This window comes from Ochotona curzoniae, unplaced genomic scaffold (assembly GCF_017591425.1).
Source record: "Ochotona curzoniae isolate NIBS_2020 unplaced genomic scaffold, NIBS_Ocur_1.0 scaffold_4505, whole genome shotgun sequence".
In the NCBI taxonomy this organism is placed as follows: domain Eukaryota; kingdom Metazoa; phylum Chordata; class Mammalia; order Lagomorpha; family Ochotonidae; genus Ochotona; species Ochotona curzoniae.
The window spans coordinates 29,097,572-29,114,774 of NW_024467118.1; the positions used below are offsets into that span (position 1 = coordinate 29,097,572).

At 43.8% G+C, this 17,203-nt stretch overlaps 1 protein-coding gene across 4 annotated transcripts in view; it reads right to left on the reverse strand.

The window, feature by feature from the left end:
* TEC (tec protein tyrosine kinase) overlaps positions 1–16,548 on the reverse strand; it is a 110,459-nt gene extending 93,911 nt beyond the window's left edge. For 2 of the 4 annotated variants that reach the window (XM_040966373.1, XM_040966370.1), the window contains exon 1: positions 16,327–16,476. The gene's annotated coding sequence lies outside the window, so the exon portion shown is untranslated. The other 2 variants (XM_040966371.1, XM_040966372.1) reach the window with 2 other exon arrangements.
* Between the last annotated feature and the right edge of the window lie 655 nt (positions 16,549–17,203).

Sequence of the window (17,203 nt, forward strand, 5' to 3'; positions counted from 1 at the left end):
GTCATGCCAAGTAGGTCCTTGCACCTACTGATCTGCGTGAGACCGGGACACTAAGCCACAGCATCTAAGGGGCCAGGGCAAGTGAGGGGCTCTGTCAAGCTGAGTCAGAGCAACCACTGGCCTGCACGTAATCTAAAGCTGGGAATTGGCCTGGCTAGGGAGCTAAGGGGACACCCCAGCTGGGTTGAGTTTCCCACCAAGGAGCTCATGGGCTAGAATGGGGGCTGCATTCTAATCAGGATACAATTGTAATCTCACTTGGCACAAGTGTGGACTGGGACTGGAAGCACCAAGCTAGGCCAGACTCCAACACCATCTGGTGCTCTGGAGGACCAGGGGAGATGTGTGACAGACTAGGCTAGGTCTCAGCCCTTACTGAACCATGTGTGCACTGTATGGGGGTATGGAAGAAGCATGGCTGGATTGAAATATCCAACATTAAGAACCAGATTGGGTTGAAGGCCAGTCAAGAAAAGTCACTGTTCCTGCTAGGACAGGAGGTGAACTGAGTAGGGCTGGCTCATGGACCCACTGGTATGCGCGAAATCTGGCACTGAGAGAGTTTCTGATGGAGGAGCCTGGACAACTTCTCTGGCAGGACACAGTCCCTGCAGGTAAGCGCAGGACAAAATAGGAAATAGCCCAGAACAGGCAATGGAAATTATCCCACTGGCATACACATGTAATGGGTTGGGGGCAGACCAGACTGAACCTGTTCACATCACACCTGCTGGCAAATCCGAGCACCAGAACAGAGTGTGGGTCAAGCCAGGTTCCGTTGCGACACATACCAGTACACAACAAGTAATGCCAAGGTGAGATGAGCCGTACCACATGTGGTTGCAGGGCCCAAACAGCACATGTGATAATCAGGGGGAGGAGGCAAAGCCAACAGGGGAATGTGGGCTCCCCTACTGGCCAATTACTTCCATTGGAAAGCGTGAGTCGGGATGGGGGCAGATCAGACTAGGCAGGACTCTAACACCTGTGGGCCTCATATGAGCTAGATAAGGGAAGGGCTATGGTGGGCTGACTGTTCCAACTGGTGCAAGCAAAAATTAGAGTGGGTGAGGGTTGGTTGGGCTTAACCGCAGCATTAGCTGACAGAGCCTGGCACTGGGAGCTAATTCTGTCAAGCCAAATGCCAGAACCACCTGGAGACTGCATAATCTGGGAGTGGGTGTGGCCTAGAAGGGAAATAATGAGCACCTCCCTCAGGGTTACCACTCTCACTGGACAACACGAAAACCAGGACAGGGGCAAGGGTGGCTAGACAGAAAGGCACCTGCCAGTAGGTGTATGGGCTGGATAGTAGGTTGGTTGGGTTGAACTAGGCTGCAATGCCCATTGACATGTGCGAGAGCTAAATGGGATGTGGGACAGTCTGGAAAAGCCTGTGGTACATACTGGCAAGCATGGGAACCAGAGTAGGGGGCAGAAGTAGGGGGGGTTATGGGGAGTCACCCAAACTAGGCTGTAGCTCCAACTGGTTTGTGTGAGGACCAAGTATGAAGTGGGTAGGATCGAGCTGGACTACAACACCCGTTGGTTCACGAGGAAGACAGGCCTGGAAACAGAACGGACCCAGCAATCACAACAACCAGCATGTGCATTAAGCTAATTTGTGTGACGGATGGTGTTGGAGAGTCTGTACTAGCAAACTCATGCAAGAATCAGGTCTGGGATCATCTCAGATGAAGTTTCTTTGCTGATCCCTCCAACTGAACTGCTGATCTCAGAACCCCAACCATGAAGAGACTGTCAGCCAGTGGACTCTGAATAGGTTTCATTACGGTTGGGACGGAGAGATTGGCAGCAATCCAGAACTGATGAACTATCAAAACTGTTTGAGCAGGACCCTCAGAGTGCACCTCCCGTTGGGGATCTGGGATGGGTGGGAGGTTGCGTGGGGCTTTTCCCTTTGTTACTCCCCTAACCCCAGATACAGGGAAAACCGATAATATTAGTGTGGAAACAATGGTATTACCCACTTTCCCCCTGTAGCCCTTGACCCTTTGTACCCTAATCAACTAAGTAAGATTATTAAAAAATAATTTTAAAAAATTTTGAACTTAGGTGCCAGTGTGATGGCTTACTAGGTAAAGCACCAAAATGCCACCATCCCATGTGGGTGTCTGTTGGAGTTTTAGCTGCTCCACTTCTGATCCAGCTCAAGTGCTAACGGCCTGGAAAGCAGCAAAGGATGACCCAAGTACTTGGGTCCCTGCACCCATGTGGGAGACCTGGAAGAAGCTCCTGGTTCCTGTCTTCAGCCTGGCACAATCCTGTCCATTGCGGCAATCTGGGAAAGAAGCCAGCTGATGAAAGACTGACTCTCTCTTTCTCTCTCTCTATCTTGCTCTCTCTCCCCCTTCTCTCTCTCTCTCTGTGTGTAATTTTGCATTTCAAATAAATAAATGAATAAACCTTTAAGGAAAAGAATGTGAATTTGAAATCAAAACTGAAGCAATATAAAGCATTTTTCTGTTCATCAAAACTCTATTGTTTGCCCCTCTCTGATGGGCTGCAACTCCCACTGGTTAGCATGAGAACCAGGACTGGGGGCAGGCCTGGCTAGACAGGAGGCAGCACCTACCAGCATGTGTGTGGCCTCTATAGTAGAGTCGGCTGGGTTGAGCTAGGCTCCAATGCCCATTGATGTGTACAAGAGCTGAATGACATGTGGGAAATGTTGTATCAGTCAGCTGCACATAGTAGCATGCACAGGAAGCAGGGCTAGGGGCAGGCCTAGTGGGAGTTACTGGGGGGTCACTCTGATTAGACTGCAGTTCCCACAGGTGCAAGAGGGGAAAGTATGTGGTGGGCTGCAGTATCTACTGCTTTGCAAATGAGATGGGGCTGGGGACAAAACTGACCAGGTGACTGCAACCACCAGTGTGTGTGTAGGCTGATGTGGGTGAGGGACTGAGCCAGGCCCCACACTGGCTAGCACACACAGGAGTCAAGTTGGGGTCACCTCTGATGAGGTTTCTGTGGGGACTCTCCCCTCCCAATTGGATTATTGGACTCTGAACTCCAACCATTGTGAAAAATCACAGGATTTGTGGTGTAACCTGGAGTACATGTGTCAGAACTGAGTCTCCACAGTTGCTGAGGCCTGTGCAGTGGACAGCATGCCCAGAAGCTCATGGGAAACATGACAACCAGTTCATTGAGGCCTGCAGAGAACATCTAGTGCTATGGAAGGCAGAACAAATTGGACAGCTCTCTCGGACAATTATCTGGGAGAATCGAGACACTAAGGTGGAACTATGTCAGCCAATGGACCTTGGAAGGATTTCTTCAACCTTGGAGCAACAAAATCAACAGCATCTCAGAACTATCAAAACCATTTAAGCAATATCCTCATCCTTGGAACATGTTCCACTTCAGGTAACCCGAGATGACATCGGGTAGCCTTCCTCCGTTCCTGGGTATTGATGCAGTTGGGTTGCTGGGAGCAGCCTTCGCCCCTTCTCCACTTTCCCCAGATAACAGAAGAAAGGAGATTGGAAGCATTTGTCTCATCCACTTTCCCCCACTTCTTGACCCTTCCTATCCTAATTGGTAGTTCACATGGACATGCATCCCTCTCAACTTTATAAACACCATAAAAAATAAAATGAATTTTGTTATTTAAAAAAACTATTGTTTGGTAGAATTACACATGACACTATCACTGTGTTGAAAAGATAATGTATGGTATTGGTCCTGAGTTGTTTCTAACATCTCACTAATAATGTTATATAAGATGGTAAAATTATATTGTTCTTATATGTTGAGTTGCACAAAATGTATTATTAAGATAATTTCACCTATTGCTTTTTCCTTTTTCAATGCAGTTACTGCAAAGTTCTCAATGACATATATGGCTCACAGCAAATTTCAATGGTACTGCAATGAAAATATTTTATGATCTGTAGAAGTTTAGGATGATACCAGAGGAACTAATGGCTTCAGTTGTGCTTGAAACAGACATTTATGTTTCCTTCTAGCTTGTCCAACTCTGTTTTCCAGAAGGTATTAGTGAGAAGAGTTTATGAGAGCTCACCAAGGAGAGCTTGGGACTCTTCCATGTTCTAGACTCCTTGCCCACCACTTAACAACTCTTACAGAATTTATGATCTTTGCCTGTAAAATGCTAGAAATAATTTTTACCTCATAGGATTGTCTGAACAATTGTCTGAAAAATGGAACCTGGTGTATCACATATGCCCAGTAAACATTGGCAGGTGCATTTCTGGGTGACTAAAGGAGGTCTAAATGAACAGTTTCTGTTGCACTATTCAGTTTGGCATAGCGAAAAAGCCATGCACCTGTCCACATGTCTTGTCTTTTATCTTTCTATACTGAAGGGTTGGTTGGGAGTATTTTACTCAGTCTTCCATGCCACTCATGAAGTTACGTGCCATTTCTAAGTTCATTATGATGAAAACTAAACTACCTCGGATGCTGAAGCACCATGAAAACAAGTGTTTCTGAATGCTTGTGACAATAGCTAAGAACAAGTTAGCATTTTTGTGCTATGTCAAATACTGAGTGAATGTTTCTAGTTAAGAGTTTACAATAATATCTGAAACTTCCTTGAGTAAAAAACTGGAATGTACATCTGCATGCACAAATGGACTTATTTTACCCAAATGTATTCTCCACCACTTCCCTGCCATTTTGCATACACTGAGATAAACAGTCTTGCTTTCAGTAGACCAAAAGACTCATATTGACTGTGAACTTGAAATTTACTGTGTACTTCCTCTTCTATGTCATGTTTTAAGTCATAATAATAGTCTAGCTCAATCACATCCCAAGAAACGTCCAGCTGTGTCTGATCTTTGTCCTGTCTATCTCAAGTCCTGATTTTTAAAAATATTTCTCTCAGTCTCCAACTGACTCAATACACACTGAATTGTCTTTGTGTGAACTTTTTTCAGACTCACTTTAAAAATCACAATTTAGGAACCAGCACTGCACCATAGCAAGCAAAACCACTGCCTGTGGCACTGGCATCCCATATGGGCGCAAGTTCTGGCCCAGCCATTCCACTTCTAATCCAGTTCCCTGCTCATGTGCCTGGGAAAGCAGCAGAGGATGGCCCAAGTGCTTGGGTTCCTAAACCCACAAGGGAAACACACATGAAGCTCCTGGTCCCTGGCTTCAGTCTGGCCATTGTGACCATTTGAGGAGTGAACTACTGGATGGAAGATTTCACTCTTGATCGCTGTCTCTTAGCTCACTCTCTCTCTCTGCCTCTGTGTCTCTGTCACTCCACCTTTGAAATAACTAAACCTCTAAAAAAGAAAAATCATGGGCCAGGCACCTTAGCTTAGAGGCTAAAGTCCTTGCCTTGAATACTCCAGGATCCCACATGGTCGCTGGTTCTAATCCCAGCAGCCCCATTTTCCATCCAGCTCCCTGCCTTTGGCTTGGGAAAGCAGTTGAGGATGGCCCAAAGTCTTGGGAACCTGCACCCGCGTGGGAGATCCGGAAGAGCTCCTGGCTCCTGGCTTCAGATTGGCTCAGCTCCCGCTGTTGCAGCCACTTGGGAAGTGAACCCCGGACGGAAGATTTTCCTCTCTGTCTCTCCTCCTCTCTGAATATCTGCCCTTCCAATAAAAATAAATAAATATTTTTTAAAAGATTTTAAAAATCAAAAATCACAGTTTATCCTTAGCTTCCCTTATTTAATACTCCTTAAGAACATTAACGCATTTGTCAAACATGCATCCCCCTTACAAAGTATCTAGCCTCCAAAAATATTATATCTGTTTCAAATAGTATAAGTTTATTTTCCCCACAATACACTCAAGCATAACTTATATTAAATCCCATTTATTCCTCAAAGTCTAGGAAAGATTCCATAGACACTACATTAAATTTACCCTCTGGTTCTTGGCAAGTCTATCCTCCATGAGGCTCACTTATGTCATCTGTAAAGGGGGCATAATAGAGAGGCCCTTTATCCAGTAGAACAAGCCATCTCATTATTCATGAATGTACGCAAAACACTCTCAGTAAAGCTCAAAGTCCTTTACAAGCATGAGGCCATCAGAGTTTCTGAAGTGGACTGTTAATTACATGTCACTATGCTTTGTTTTATATAAAACATGGGAACATAAGTGTAGCTAATAGCTGACTGAGGATGTAACTGAGGCTTTCAACATCAAATCACAAAATCCGGGAATATATCTAGGAAACAGTCTCAATAGGAATTCAGTCTGTTTTACTTCTATACCAAGAAACTACACTATTGCAAAAAATTTTTAATTTTACTGGTTGCCCTACACACCTTACTGCACCGACTTCATTATACAGTCAAGGAATGGGGAAGTGGGCAGGAGGGTTGAAGTTTCCCAATGCCTTCCCAGCCCACAGGAAGGTTCATAAACCCCAGACCAGGTAGGGAAGTCAAACGTAGTTTCAGTTGCCATAAAAGCAACCTCTTTACATTGTTACTGATACTGGGAAGCTTTTCCTACCAGACACCCAATAAAATGAAATGAGGCTATGTCCTTTACCAACAGGAACATAGACTTGTAAATGCACTTGACAGGTTCTTTCAACTTTATTATTTGACCTATATATAACTTGGTACATGACTTGCCAAACCTTCTACCATCACTTACAAAAGATGGACAGAACTGCTCTAAAAGTTAAAGAAAAGAAAAAGGATAACAGACACTAATAAATTGCTTTTTATTGCTAGTGAACTTTTAAAATCATTTTTTCTGTCATTCTGACACTGATTAAAAGTTAATAATCCTTAACCCAGAATGGTATTTTAAGAACTATTTTCCCACAGAAATAATCCTCAAAAGGCAGGGAGGGGGAAGTATTACAACACTACTAACAACCAAAAAAGGAGATGAAGGGGCCAATCCAAATCTCAATTGTCAGTGGCTCAAAATATCACTAGATAGTTCCATGATACATTATCAGCTAGTTACTAAAATTGATCATAATTTCTACAAGAAAATATCTATACAAGTATGAAATAATGTTACTCAAAGAGCATTAGGCATGAGCTAGTTACAACATCATAAAGTAATTGGACGTACATAAATAAAGCTTACAAAATTTCAATTCACATAAATGGTTGCACATAATGCTCCTTGGGTTAATTATTTTCTAGAAATATGCTAAAGACTTTTGAAATTAAATGCTGAGACAGATGATGGAGAAAGCTTACCAAGACTCTCCCCAGGGTTGGGGTCATTTTCATTTCTCCTTTGAAAGTTTCAGTATTGCTTACATTTTTAGTAATGAATATATAAAACAACAAACAACAGCAACTTCATTTTTAAAGATGATAGTGAGTCCAAGGAACACATACAACTCTTAGATCCCTCAATTTAAGGGGAATAAATGATGTGTCAACACCTCCAAGCCCAATATACAACCTGAGAACTCTCATGCAATGCTTCTCTCACTGGTTTAACTTCACAGTGTCTTCAAAAGTTCAAGAAAAATGTAATTAAGACATCAGTTTGGTGCAAGTACTTTAGAAATCCATGCAAACAAGGAATCTTCAAAACATTCATAAAAATTTAGTATTATGAAAATCTATGCATATATTTCATATTTGCACCAGAATAAATTTATTAATTCCACTTATTCAACCTTTTTTTAAGTTTTGATTTTACTTGGAAGGCACACACAGACACAGATCTTCCATTGATTGATTTGGTTCCCAAAGGCCTACAACAGCCAGAATCCCCAAAGGCCAGCCACATTTCCCATGTGGGTGGCAGTGACCAAGCACTAAAGCCATCACCTACTGCCCCACAGGGTGCCCATTAGCACACAATTGAATCAAAAGTGAAGAAGTCAGGACTTGAACCAGTCACAGCAATATAAGATACAGGTGTCCCAAGCATCATCTTAACAACGATGCCAAATGCCTGCCCCTCCCAGGGACTTTTTGAAGCACTCTTATACATGACAAAGAAAGTGACGTGCTTTAAAATAAATGTGAAAAAAATGTATACCTAATTCGCATATCTTTTAGCACTCATAACCCAGTTAAATAGTATTTGCTTTTCTGCATGGTTAGATGATCCAGTAATTTTTGTAAAAGATGTATTTATTTTTACTGGAAAGGCAGATTTACAGAGAAAAGAGACAGAGAAGGATCTTCTACCCACTGGGTCATTCCTCAAGTGGCCACAATGGCTGAAGCTGAGCTGATACAAAGCCAGAAGCCTCCTCTAGGTCTCCCATGTGAGTGGGGGTCCAAGGCTTTCCTTGGAGGAGGATTAGCCAATGGAGCCAGGTCCATGATCAAGTATCTTTATCATCCAAAGCAGAAAACAGAAACCAACTGCCTTCTATGAAACAAAATAACACTAATGGTGAAACAAACTTGACTGCATATTTAAATCATCTTTGCAGATAAGTGAACCTTGAAATCATACCTCTGTAGCGGGAAAAAATCCACAGTTTCATTTTTGAAGCAATCATGTGCAGATTCCAAACCTTGTGGTTGAAACACAGTACTGAGGAATATATGAAGGCATACAAGGCCCCAAGGCAGCAGCAACAGAAAAAATACTGCTGGAATCCCATGCAGGATTAAAAGAAAAAAGATAAATGTTCTTCCAAATAAATCAGGCTAGGATTTTGCAAAACTGAAAACCAAATGGAATAAGGTATTTTACAGAATTTTACACAAATATTTCATACAGAATAGAACAATTTAACATGAGTCTCTTTGATAGTCTGTAACTAAGCATTTCAAAAGCTTTAAACCTGTTAAATAAATGAAATAGTTACAAAAGATGCATATATTACTAAGATCCAAATAAAGGTTCTCCTCCTTTAGAAATATAGCACTCACCAGACAAGTTACTCTTCTCTGCCTTATTCAAAAGCCACTTTTGTTGGCTTTAAAAACCAAGACAAATGCAACACTACTCCAAGAAGAACTACATGGGTGGAAAATGACCACCGCAATAATATGGGCTGTCCTTCCCAGAATGGTTTCAATAAGGAATATTTCTAAGTAATATGAGAAATTATAAACTTCGAAAGACTTAACTAAATGTTCTGCATTGTTTGCACAGCCGAAGTGAAGTGAAAGTTTAATCAAGTCATTAGTGATTGCTAGATAAAATCTGAATAATCATGACCAAATACATTCTTTCCTTACTAAAGTGTCTAAAATTATCTAGTATCAAAATTATCTATTTTCTTAACTGCAAAGTGTCCAAAATTCATTCAGTTCATTGATCAAGTATTTACTTATTTGGGAAACTTCACCTTCTGGTTGGAAAGCCTAAAAATAACAATAACAACTTAGGTTAAACACACACATATACACACACACACACACACTTGGGGTTAGCACTGTGGCAAGCCAACAAAGTTGCTGCTTGTAATGCCAGCATCCCATACTGGTGTTGATTTAATCCAATTCACTGCTAATGTACCTAGGAAAGCGACAGAAGATGGCCCGAGTTCTTAGGCCCTGTACCCATGTGGCAGATGTGATCTAACACCACCCTAAGTGTTATGACCATTTGGGGAGTGAACTAGTGGGTGGAAAATTATCTCTCTCTCTAACTTTGTCTTTCAAATAAATTAAATAAAGCTTGAAAAAAAAAAACTACCATATCACATGTGGGTGTCTGGCACAGCAGTTAAGAAACCATTCAGAATACTTATACCTGGGTTTGCTTCCTAGCTCAGCTTTCTACTGATGCACAGCTCTGAAGCAGTGGCTAATGGTTCAAGTAGTTGGCCCTTTTATCCATGTGCGAAACCTGGGTAAGTCCCCAGCTTCTGTCAGCCTGGCCTACCCTTAGCTTTTTCACACATTTGGGCACTGAACCAGCGAGAAGGAGATCTTTCTGTGTCTGCCTCTGTCTCTGTATCTCTCTCTTTCAAATAAAAAAAAATAGCTCAAGTCCCCACACCTGCCAGTACACACATGTGCCAGGCTGGGGGTGGGCCTAGGGACCTCAAGCTGGCAAGGTTCTGCGCCAGTAGCTTTGGATCTAGACAAGCAGCTCATGCCCTCATGTTCTGTTTGCCTCAGACACATCAGCATCTCTGATCTCAGGGACCAGACCTCATGTGTATAGCCTCAATGTACACATTACATGTTGAGATACCACTGATGTTGATGCCAGTGCAAAGGAAAGGACCACATCTAGCTGCACACAAAAGCCAAGTCTACCTATGCCTAAGAACCAAGTGAAAACTTCAAATACCTCTCCAAAAGTCAACAAGAATCCAAGAACTCCTAAGAGGAATGCAGACCAGGCCAGAGACACAGGCACTGGCACTGAGTGGAAATTCTCTGGCTCATGAGATGGACCTACTAGATGAGACAGAGACAGATTTTCAAACCCAGGATAAGCAAGGACTACACCCCTAACCATCAGGAAATATATACAGAAGATGTGAGGAATCTATATCCTTCAGCAACCCTTAAGATTAATGGTCAGAATGTTTGGAAGTAGGTGACAGTCGTGGTTGGACCACCTTGTGAGGACCTTAATTAAAAAGCACTATCTTGCAATGGGATGATGGACAGTCTGACATTGTCTGCACCAGCAAGCTCAGGGTCAAGAATTGGAAGCCACATCTTCTCACCCTATGAAATCCCATGTGCCTACCAAATGATACCTTCTCCAAGATGTACTCCCCCTCATCTGGGTTCTGGAGGTAATAGCACATAGTCACCTCCATATTCATGTTCAAAATAATACTGGCAAACAGGAAAGGATGTTCCCTTTCTGCAAACATAGGGCGTAAGGGAGAAAGACTTCCCTCTCTACCACCTGCCTTGACCCAGTCTATTAGAAAACATGGCCCAAGTATACCTGTGATTTCCTCACCTTAAAATAAAAACACACAAACAAAATAAACAAAAATAAATATCTAAAACTTCAACAAAATAGCAATAATTCAAAGGCTCTTTTTGAGAAAGGCAAGAAGCATGAAGAAACACTAGGAGGAATGAACTCAGCATGGCCCCCCAAACCAGCTCGGGTTTTGTACCGAGTAGTACCTAGCAGCAGCACATGCTGACCTAGCCTTTTTAAGCACTTCTTCCCTGCTACCCTTGTGAGATAGTCACTACTGCACCTCCTCCGCGGTAGCAATGAATAGCCCAGGAATTTTCCACAATCCCAGCACACAGCCATTACCAGGGGAGAACAAAGCTTTGCTTTTGCTACAGATAAGACACTTCAGGAACAATACTCTTTAACTTCAGTGGAAGCTGACTCTTCTCATGTCTCTCTGTGTAACTACAAAGCATGTTGGTGTAGTAAAGTTGCTGGGAGAAAATGCTAAAAGATTAGGTTGCATTAAAGAAGCCTGAGGAATGACTCAACTGGGAAAACAAGACTGGGAAAGTTGTGATCACCAGTGAGAAGCAGAGTGAACCAGTCACCTCTGTTTGGTCCAGCCCAAAACAGGAACTTGCTACACATTCCAAGAAGGGCACAAGCTCGAAAACGGGAAGGAGGTGTTGCTGCTGGGAAGGCAGCACATGGTAAAGCATCCCCCAGGAGGAAATAATGATAAACTTCACCAAGGCAAAAAGGGCACCCATCATACTTGGCCCAGTTTCTCTGAAAGGTAAGGCATTCTGAGATTAACAAGACAAAATGAGTCTTCCTGGATGCAATAAACACAAGAAATAGCAACAAGAGCTGACTGCACAAGGGGCGAGCTACACACCTAAAGCAAGTCAGGGTTACAGATAGGGTCTGCTTCCCACAATAACCGTGATCAGCTAAACATGATGTGTAGAGTAGTATAAGAAAGAACATGAGGCTCCATGTGAGGATAAGCCTGGGCTGACTGCAAAATGTTTACTGTGGGTGAAGACAGGCAGAATGACTGTACACTGCCATAACCAAACAATATTGATCTCTGGGAGGAGGTTGATTAAGAAATCCATCTCTGTGGAGTCAACATTTGGTCTAGTGGTTAAGAATTTAGCTGAAGAAGCATGCATCCCATATCAGAGTGCCTGGGTTTCAGTCCTGGCCTGGCTCCTGAGTGCTGCTAACATATACCCCAGGAGGCAGTAGTCAATGATTCAAGTACTTGGGTCCCTGACTCCTCCTACATGACAGACCCAGACTGAGTTACTGGCTTCGAGGTTCAACCTGGCCAGCCTCAGAATTTGTGGGTGTTTAGGAAGTAAATTCACATATGAGAGACATTCAATCTCTCTCTCTCTCTAGCAAACAGATAAATAATTTTAAAGAAATCTATTCTAAACATCAATGACAAAGTGAACAAAAGTTTCTACTTTTTATTTCCGCTGAAAATACAATAAAATAACAGTAAAAAAATGTTTTTCTTGAAGGTATAAATAAGCAAGGCTGAAGAGAATGAATGACAGAAAAGGCAATGGCAAAAATATCTAGGTAAATGAGTGAAAATCAAAACACAATTCAATTTACACCACAGAAATCTCCAAAAAGCTAAAGAATTAAAGACAACTGGGCTCTGTGAAGAGAGGGATGAGCTAAAAAATACTTTTTAAAAGTTAGATCTCCCAGATAATCTGAGCAGTTACATGCCTACCACTTCTCTACCCAGGCAAAAATTAAAAAAAAAAAGACCTAGTATTTTCTTCCCTGTTCCATACCCGCTAATGGCTCTGTAGCTCAATTAACTCACTAAAAACAGCCTGGAGGAGAGAGGTAAACATCTATACACTACCTGCCAAGACTTCCAGCTCTACTACAGAAAGCAGGTGGATAAGCCTAATGAATAAAAAATGATCCTCAGCAAGGTACAGCATCATGAAGCTTCAGGATTGTGGATACAGTGAATAAAATTTCACAAAATTCCAGAGAGGAGCCAACAGGTTAGTACACACAGGACACAAGGAAAATTTCAGGATCTGAACGGTTTTGAATATCTCAACAGCCTCATCAGAAGCTAGAAGGCCTTCAAAGTATCCATCTAGAACTCTACATTCAGCAATCAATCATCTGAAAGAGAAAGATCAATATTTTCAGGTATGACTGGTCTCAGAACAAGAGATCTTTCATGCCTGTTTTCCAGAAACTCCTTGATATGCTCAACCAAAACAGAGGGAACTGCAAGTGCCAGGGATGATGCAATACAGGAGAAAGATGCTGACAAGGACCCTGATGTAGAAGACAATCAGTACAGGCAATAGTAATCTAGAAGGCTTAAGAAGAGCCTCTTGAAGAAAAAGAACTTGACAGCAGACCTGATACATATGAAGGAATATTTTTAAAAATTTGACCAAGAGTTGCAGGTTGAATTAACAACATATACAAAATGAACGAAGCCATTATTAAATCAAAACATGTACTTGGCTTACGTATTTTTCTTAACCTAACTATTAATCAATATGCTGTAACTACTACAAGGACAGGAAAATACAGAAGCTGTGTTTGTATTAGGGGGCTGGAGAGAAAAAGATAGGTAGCTTATCACCTTCCACAGTGAGAAGTTAACAGATAACGTTTCAAATTGAAAATCTGAAGAAGTATCAACTATCAACAATATATAGCAAAGAATTTCAACTAGTATTTCTGGGAAGGAAAAGGCTAATTTGCTTTAACATCAAAGAATAACACATCAACTAACTGTCCACATAATTTTTTACATTCCTTTGCTTTTCCTTTGTACCCCTAAAAATAACTGAATCTTTTAAAATTTTATCCTTGCTTCCTCTAAACAAAACAAAAGGTAATTTTTCCACAGCTAGACCACAGTAAACAAGGTCATCCGAGCTCTGAGCAAACATGATAGGGAAGGCAATACTGATAATCCAATCTAAGGAATGTTTGGATGGAGCAGAGCAGAAACAAAAAGACAGGCCCAGGTAGAACAAATAGGGAGCTGGAAGAAACTACTAGGTCCTTCCCCTTTGTTCATCTGTTTCAACAAAACTATTCTCACAGGGACTGGCAGCTTGGGCTGCCACCTGCAATGGCAACATCTCAAATGGGCTCGGGTTCATCTTCTAGCTGCTTCACTTCTGATCCACCTCCCTTATAACATGCCTGAGAGGACAGCAGAGGATGATACAAGTGTTTGGGCCCTTTCACCCATCTTCCCCTGCTTTCCCAGGCACATTGACAAGGAGCTGCATCAGAGGTGGGGTAACCAAGTCTCCAATATGGGATGCCAGCAACACATGTGGCAGCTCAACCTGTCAATACACAACACCAGCCCCAGTAAATATTTTTTAAATAAAAAAGCTATTTTCATGGTATAATTACCTGGTATAGGATAATTTTACAATTTCCCATGGCCTATTTCACTCCTTTCGAACAAATGCAAATGCTCAATTTATAACCTTAATCCATATAAGGCCACTTCCCTAAGCTCAACTTCAGTTAGTGTACTCTTGTCTACTGCAGATTCAAAAAGACAAGAGCACAGTGAGCATTCTGGAACAAGTGACACTGTCATCTGCAGGCACGAATGGAGCAAACATGAGGAGCCCCACCCCAGGCTGAGGATCAACATCCCTGCTCATCTGGAGCTTCCAGAAGTAGAAATGTGGGGAGCAGTGGGATGGAAGCCAAAGAGCTGGACGCACAGGAGCAGGAAGGAGAGCACCCATCTGGTCCACCAGGAGGAACCTGCAGGCAGGGGTGTGGCTGGAGGCACAGGGCCCAAGATCCCAGCACTCCGCACGCCTGAAGAAAGGCAAGGAAGCCAGTCATCAGAGCCCAAGCCTAAAAGTAGGCCAGCCACTGACCACGCCCCTCCAACCTCCTTGTTAGGAGTCACCTCGAGGGAGCAAGGGCTCTGAGCTTTGCCATGGATGATAAAACACTGCCAGCTGTTCAGAAAATACAACTGCCTTGACATAGAGTGAAGTAGGGAAACAGATTCAAACATCCAAGACCATATGTGAATAACCTACATTCTTTCTATTTGGGGGAAAATGTGACAAGTCGAGTTTATAGGCCTATGTGAAGCAAAGGTATTATCAACTAGAGGACAGTGCTGATTTGCATGTGTTTATAGCAACTTACCCTCCTGACACAGCTCCACACACCAAAACACACACACCATTGTGGAAAGAACCAAGCTCATTAACACCACACACTACAGTGTGCATCCTGGAGTGGCAAGAGCAGTAATATAGCGATCACATGTAGTATGGGGGAAAATGGCTTTCATAAACACTGAGAATGTAACTAAGCTAAAAAAATATTTTCAAATGCATAATGTGAAAATCACCCATGCTTCTCTTTTCTCCATATATGTTATGGCATTCCATATTACATGTGATATTTGCCAAATAACAAACTAAAAATCTCACAAATTACTTTGCTAAATGGCAAAATATATGTGGGAGACCAGCGGTTTGTTGGGTTTTGTTTTTCAGCATTTTTTTCTGTTCCTTTCTCCCCAGCAGTCATCTGCAAGAGAGTAAACCATCATAATTTCCTATGAGGAAGATGGACACTCACTGGAAAAACACAGTGCATACGCACAAAATCTATAACTGTTTGGACAGCTTTCAAACCCACAGAGACTTAGCCATCCACTACACTGTACTTCCAAGTTAGCACTAAGAGCAACACTTCTAAACAAATATGCCAGTTTCAGGAACCTGTAATATGGTGTTGGGAATTAACCTACTGCCTGCCATGCCAGTATTCCATATGAGCTCCATTTGGAGTCCTGGCTGCTCCACTTTCAATCCAACTCTTGTGAAAGGCAGCAGAAGATGGCCCAAGTGTTTGGGCCCCTGAGTCCACCTGGGAGGCCAGACGACAGCTCCCAGCTTTGGTCTGACCCAGCGTCAACCATTGCAACCTTCAGGAGAGTGAGCCAGCAGATGGAAGAACTCTCTCTCTCTCCTCCCCTTCTAACTCCATAACTCTTTCAAATAAATACATTTTTAAAAGCTTTAATACAATTTCAGTTTACAAAGAAGGGTTACAGATGTGCTTGTTTGTGAACAAGCAACATGTCATGACAAAAAAAAAAATCAAGAGCAAAGTTAAGATCTGAAGAAAAATACACACTCCCAGCTCAGCCTAGTTTTTCCCCAAATATTGGCCGAGCCCCCATTTCCAAGATCCAAACACGATTTCCCCACCCCTCACTCCCCAGGAGCGGGGAGGGGGAGGGCTGGGAACTGATGACTGTGAAGAACAAAGTGGATTCTGCCAACTTTCTATCAAGACTGCGCGCTGGAGCAAAGCCGAGGAATCCACTGCGCCGCGCCCCCTGGGCGGCGAACCCAACGCCGAACTTGTCCCGGGGAACCTGAGGGAGAAGGGGGCGGGTGCTCCTCACGAGCAGTCAGCGTCAGCAGCTGCCGGGAAGGTGCCGCCTCGAAGGGCGCAGGTGTCTCACCTCCCAACCGGAGCCTCCTCTCCCCGCGGCGCGGAGGAGACAAAAATTACCCCTGGTCTACGACGGTCCGTCTTCGAGCGTTCGGAGGCCACCTCCCGGTCCTTACCCTTCCCCGCCAAGTGCCACCACGGCCCCGGGGCCGCCGCAGCCGCTCCCCCGACGGCCTTACCTCACGTGAGAGCGCCCGCTGCGGCGAACCGTGGACAGCGCGAGATCTGACGGAGATGCCGGAGACCCAGGCCGGACACCCGCCGCAAACTCCGCCCCCGGTCGCCACGCCCCCTCAGACTCCGCCCCATCCCGCCCCGCCCGGGCCGGCTCGCTCCGCCCCGACGAGGCCCCGCCCTGCTGGGACTGGGAAGCTGGAGGCCTCCGTGGGTCAGAAACGCGTCAACAGGTCCGAGTCTCCTGAGGAGGACTGGGTCTCGGCCCAGGAGAGTCGCCCCGTCGGGGCTCCCCGGCTGGGAGGACCCCGAGCAATGCCACCTGTAGGTGACTGGGAACCGTGTCAGAAATGGGAACCGCACCGCCCTCTTGGATTAGCCGAGAGCCAGGCCGGAGACACAGCGCAGTGGAGCGAAGCAACGGCTTTTACCAAAAGAACAAGTCGTTTTACTGTCAGACCTGAGGCAGCCGGGCGTGTCTGACACACGGAGAGGGGCCTCTAAGCTCTTGGTTGACCCTTCAGCTTAACACTCGTTAACGTGTGGAAAACAGCTCTTCAGAGTAGATAGCAGGCACTGTTCTAGAACCTTTACATGTACTAAATGTCCAAGAAGTACACCGTATCCGGATCACCATGGACCAGGAACAAGGCAAGGCTTTTATTGTGCTGTAGGGTGAAAGGCAGTAAGAAATCAATAAGTGAGGGAAAAAT